Source organism: Triticum dicoccoides, chromosome 6B, assembly GCF_002162155.2.
Source record: "Triticum dicoccoides isolate Atlit2015 ecotype Zavitan chromosome 6B, WEW_v2.0, whole genome shotgun sequence".
Classification (NCBI taxonomy): Eukaryota; Viridiplantae; Streptophyta; class Magnoliopsida; order Poales; family Poaceae; genus Triticum; species Triticum dicoccoides.
In genome coordinates this window covers 155,869,446-155,874,805 of record NC_041391.1, presented here as the reverse complement: position 1 = coordinate 155,874,805, position 5,360 = coordinate 155,869,446, and positions in this window count along the sequence as shown.

The window sequence follows — 5,360 nt, the reverse complement described above, 5'->3', positions numbered from 1 at the left end:
AAATTTGCACTAAGTTCCTTTGTCATGTTCTCTGTGGAGGAAGTGGAGGAAAGTGAAGTACATGATATGTTCAGAGAGGGGTTGAGTGATAGGAGATACGTTAAGCCGCTTGCCTATGCCATATCTGACGGAACGTTCGATGCACAATTATATAAGTACATTGCTCACCTTCCCGCCGCATGGCCTTGGATGCTTTCCCACAAAAAACACCATTTGCCAAGCCAACTCATCCTTCGAGCTATATCAAATTAGAATAAGCGCACACTGAGTTGGTCGCCAAATCTCGGCGGACGGTGGTGGCTATCGAGATTCGTGCGATTAGTCGTTCCTCTACTCCATCCATGAGCATTCCACTATAGAGTATGGGTTCGTGAATGTGAAATGAGTCACCAATGGGTCAACGGGTAGAAGGCTCGTAGAAGGAAAGGGTATACATGGTTCTATACGGCTATACGTACATGATGATCTGCTTTTGACAAGCGAGCGTTGTCCACCTCTTTCGAGCACGAGCGCGTCAAGTTTCTTACAATGTCCTGGGTTTCTTTTCTTTCCTAATATTTGCGCATATTTCTCAATTTCGGGTAGTCAATGGGAAAATGGTTACTAAACGGATGCCTCGTGATAAGAGGCCTTCGCCACTTTTGAGCTCCCTGGAGTTAAGTTTATTAACATTTTGGACGAGGACTAAATCCCTTGTTCTGTTCTCTCCTCTATGGAGTACGTGATGCGAGATGGGTGGTGTCCAAATGTGCATTGCCACATAGATAAAGATACATAAGGGACGATGATCAACCAAGTTCACAAGCATATACGTCCAGTGCTCACCGCAATGACCTGGATGCTTCTCTCACCAAAAAATCCATTTGCCAACTCCTCCTCCGAGATATATCAAGTTAAGTTATCTCTCCTCGAAGAAGCGCACATGAACACTGTATATTTTGCACGAAGTTTTTCTTTTTAATGAGCTCTTTGGAGTACGTGACCAAATGAACATTGAGTCATCAATCGTCTCGGCCCCGACGGGTATACGAGATTCACTTCTGATAGGCGAGCGTTGACTAGCTCCTCATTCAAGCACTATCGTGTTAAGTTTCTCATGTTGTCCCCTAAGTTTCTTTTAGTTCGTAGTTTCTTAAATTTGCACTAAGTTCCTTTGCCATGTGCTCTACTCTGCGGAATACGTGTCGATGGGAGAGGTTTTGTGTACAAATGTTCACGCCGCACATATGTACGTTACTCACCTTCCCGCATGGCCTTAGATGCTACCCCCACCAAAAATCCATTTGCCAGCTCCTCCTTCGAGCTGTAGCAAGTTAAGTTATATTTAGTTCTTCTCCATGAGAACTATAGAGGGCGTGACCAAGAGCCAAGACAAATGTGCATCGAATCATCAATTGGTCGTCGGGTATACGAGGTGCGAGGTCTGCTTTTGACAGGTGAGCATTGGCAGCTCCTCTTTCAGGTACAATCACGTTAAGTTTCTTACAATGCACCATGAGTTTCTTTTCTAATATTTGTGCATCACTTCTCAATGGTTACACGAAAACCTCATGATAAGAGAGCACTTTCAAGCTCCCTTGATTTAAGTTTCTTCACATCTGGACTAATTTCCTTTTCATGTTCTCTCTGATGGCAGATGGGTGGTGTACAAATGTGTACTTGGCAAATATGACGAGAGATTTGATCAACCAAGCTCACAAGCATATACAGTCCTCACTGCATGGCCCTGGGAGGATGCTTCTCTCACCAAAAAACCTATTAGCCAATTCCTCTTTCGAGCTATGTCAAGTTAAGTTTTCTATTATTAGAAGGAAGTAAGTTTTTCTTTTTCATGAGCTCTATGGAGTACGCGACCAATGTGCATCGAGCCTTCAATCGGTTGACGGTTATACGAGATATGTTTCTGCTTTCCTTCCGATAGTCGAACGTTGGCCAGCTCCTGTTTTGAGCACTATTGTGTTAAGCTTCTCATGTTTTCCACTAAGTTTCTGGGTTTCTTATTTACATGTCCATGTCAAGTGTGAATGAAGAATGTCACTATTTGTTGATGGGAAAGGGAATAGGTTACTAAACGAAGCCCTCATGATGAGAGACCAGTTTCGAGCTCCCTAGAGTTAAGTTTCTTATATTTTCACTAAGTTCCTTTTTATGTGCTCTGTGGACTACGTGATGGGAGAGCGGTTGTGTACAAGCCGGCGGGTTCTGATTTCGGGATCAGCTGGAGCTAGGAGCAGCAAACGCTTGTTCCCTGCTTATCCCTCGACATTTCTAGATGGAATGGTTGACGAACCAAGCTCGAATGCATATACGTACATTACTTTCTCCCCACATGGCCTTGGAGTTATATATAGTTCTTTTCCATGAGCACCATAGAGTACGTGACCAAATGTGCATAGAGCCATCAATCGGTCGATGGGTATACGAGATCTGGTTTTGACAGGCGAGCGTGCGACCGTTGGCCAACTCCTGTTTCGAGCACTATCGCGTAAAGTTTCTAACATTGTCCGCTAAGTTTCTTTTCTAATATTTGAAGGATTGATAATTTGTGAGTGGTTACTAGAGTAAACGAAAACCTCGTGATAAGAGACCCGTTTCAAGATCCCTAGACTTCAGTTTCTTTAATCTAAGTCCGTTGGTTTTCATGTTCTCTATGGAGTACGCGATGGAAGATGAAGAGATTTTCATGGGTGGTGTCCAAATGTGCATTGTTCATCGCTCGACATAAAGATATATAAGACGATAAGCGTACGGCAAATATGACGGAGGAGGTTTACAACGCTCACCAGTGATGCACATATATATATATTCCACCAAGTGCCTCGTTTTAATGAGCAGCGCACCTAGGCACAAAAATCAGAAAGAAACTTAGTGAAGAATATTGAGAAACTTAACACAATAGAGCTCAAAATTGGAATTAGGCAACGCTCGTGTGCCTCATTTTAATGCAGCACACAGAATCTCTGTGCTGCAAATATCAATGGTCTGGTCATTTGATGACCATCCATCTCTTCTGCCACTCGTTGAGAGATTTTGCCTTGTCATTAGAAAATTGCCCCTAGTGCCTTGAGCTTGTCATAGGCGAATCAGATATGTTCTTCTATTGAGGGATGAGCAATGCACATCTAGAAACCACCCCTCTCCCATCACCTGCTCAAGAGAGATTATGACAAATGGACTTAGTGCTAAAATTTAGAAACTTAACTACAAGGGAGTTTGAAAGAGGTGATCTTAGTAGCAACTCCCCTCCCTATACCCGATAGACGGGTATCTCACTTCTCATTGGATGCATCTATGGTCAAATATATTTGTTCTTATGGAAGGGAAGTGCTGGGATTGGATTTTTCGTGAGGTAAGAACTCTGGGTCCCTGCAGCAAGCAACGTATGGTGGAAGTGTATATGTCTGCGAGCTCTGAAGATAGAATGTCACCCTATACGTAGACATCATACTGATGACAAACAAATCTTGTCCATCCTTTGGTATATGGCTGACTCGATGCACATTTGCCCACCCCCGTCACGTACTCCTAGAGCTCACGGAAAACAAACTTAGTGCCTAATTAGGAAACTTAACTCCATCAAGCCTGAAAGAGGTGATTTTGGCGATAGACATGATGCCCTTATATCTCAACCGTCGTCGTGTGAACGTATTTCATGCGTTCTAAAACAGACTTCGCAGGTGCATCTCGAATATACTTTGGTCGATGGATGACATGATGCTCCTTTGGTCACTATCCCTCCCCTCTCATGTCTACTGAGAGATTTTGCAACGGCGAGTACCGACCTGAAATATATACAATGGTCTCTTATCGAGGTGTTATAAGCATTCGCATTTGGAAATGCTGAAGCAAGGAGCAAAAATTGGTAAGAAACTTCGTGAAGAAAATTGAGATACTTAACATGATAGGGCTCGAAATTGGAATTAGGCAACGCTCGTCAGTCGCGGGAGAATGTCGTGTACCATTCTGTCGAACGAGGAGTCCTCGAACGCATATTTGGTGACGCTTCCGTAGAGATCATGAGAAAGAAACTTAAGGCCAAATATAAAAAACTTAACTTGATAGGCTGGTGATGCTCGTGACACACTCCTATATATATTCCATCTAGGCGTGAAAATTAGAAAGAAACTTAGTAAAAAGATTACGAAACTTAACACGATAGAGCTCGAAATTGGAATTAGGCAACGCTCGTGCGCCACAGTGGAATCGCGTGTACCATTCGGTCGATTGAGGAGTCGGCGAACACATATTTCGTCACCCTTTCGTAGAGCTCACGGGAAAAAAACTTTGGTATAAATATGAGAAACTTAACTCCATATTGCTCGAACTCAAAAAGAGGAGGTTTCCGATACTCACCGGTTACGCACACGAAGACACCTATATATATTCCACCTAGCGCCATATTTTAATGAGCAGCGCATCTATATGCAAATATCTATGGTCATTTGATCACCATGCATCTCCTCTGGCACTGATTGAGAGATTTTGCCTTGTCATGAGAAAATTGCACCTAGTGCCTTGTCATAGGCGAATCCAATATGTTCTTCTATCGAGGGTTGGACAATGCACATCTGGAAACCACCCCTCACCCATCACCTGCTCAATAGAGGTTATGACAAAGGAACATGATGCTAAAATTGAGAAACTTAACTGCAACCAAGGGAGATAGACAATAGGTGATTTTAGTAGCAACTCCCGATAGACGGGTACTTCAGTCCTCATTGGATGTCTCTATGTCTTGTAAGTGTTCTAATATATTTTGCTAGGGAAGAACAAGAAGTGCTGGGATTTGATTTTTTTCGTGAGGTAAGAATTCTGGGTCCCTGAAGTGAGCAACGTATGTATATGTCTGCGAGCTCGAAATATAGAATGTCCTCGTCACCCTATACGTAGACGCCATACTGATGACAAACAAATCTCGTGTATCATTCTGTATATGGCTGACTCGATGCAGATTTTCCCAGAACCCCTCCCCCGTCACGTACTCCTAGAGCTCACGGAAAACAAACATGGTGCCTATTTAGGAAACTTAACTCCATCAATCTCGAAAGAGGTGATTTTGGCGATGGACCTCATGCCCTCATATCTCAACCCTCGTTGTGTGAATGAACGTATTTCATGCGTTCTAAAAAAGACTTCGCAGGTGTAAATATGAGAAATTTAACCATATTGCTCAAAAAGAGGAGGTTTCCAACGCTCACCGGTTACGCACACCTATATATATTCCACCTAGTTCATTTTAACGAGCAGCGCATCTATATGCTGCAAATATCGATGGTCATTTGATCACCATCCGTCTCCTCTGGCACTGGTTGAGAGATTTTGCCTTGTCATGAGAAAATTGCACCTAGTGCCTTCTCATA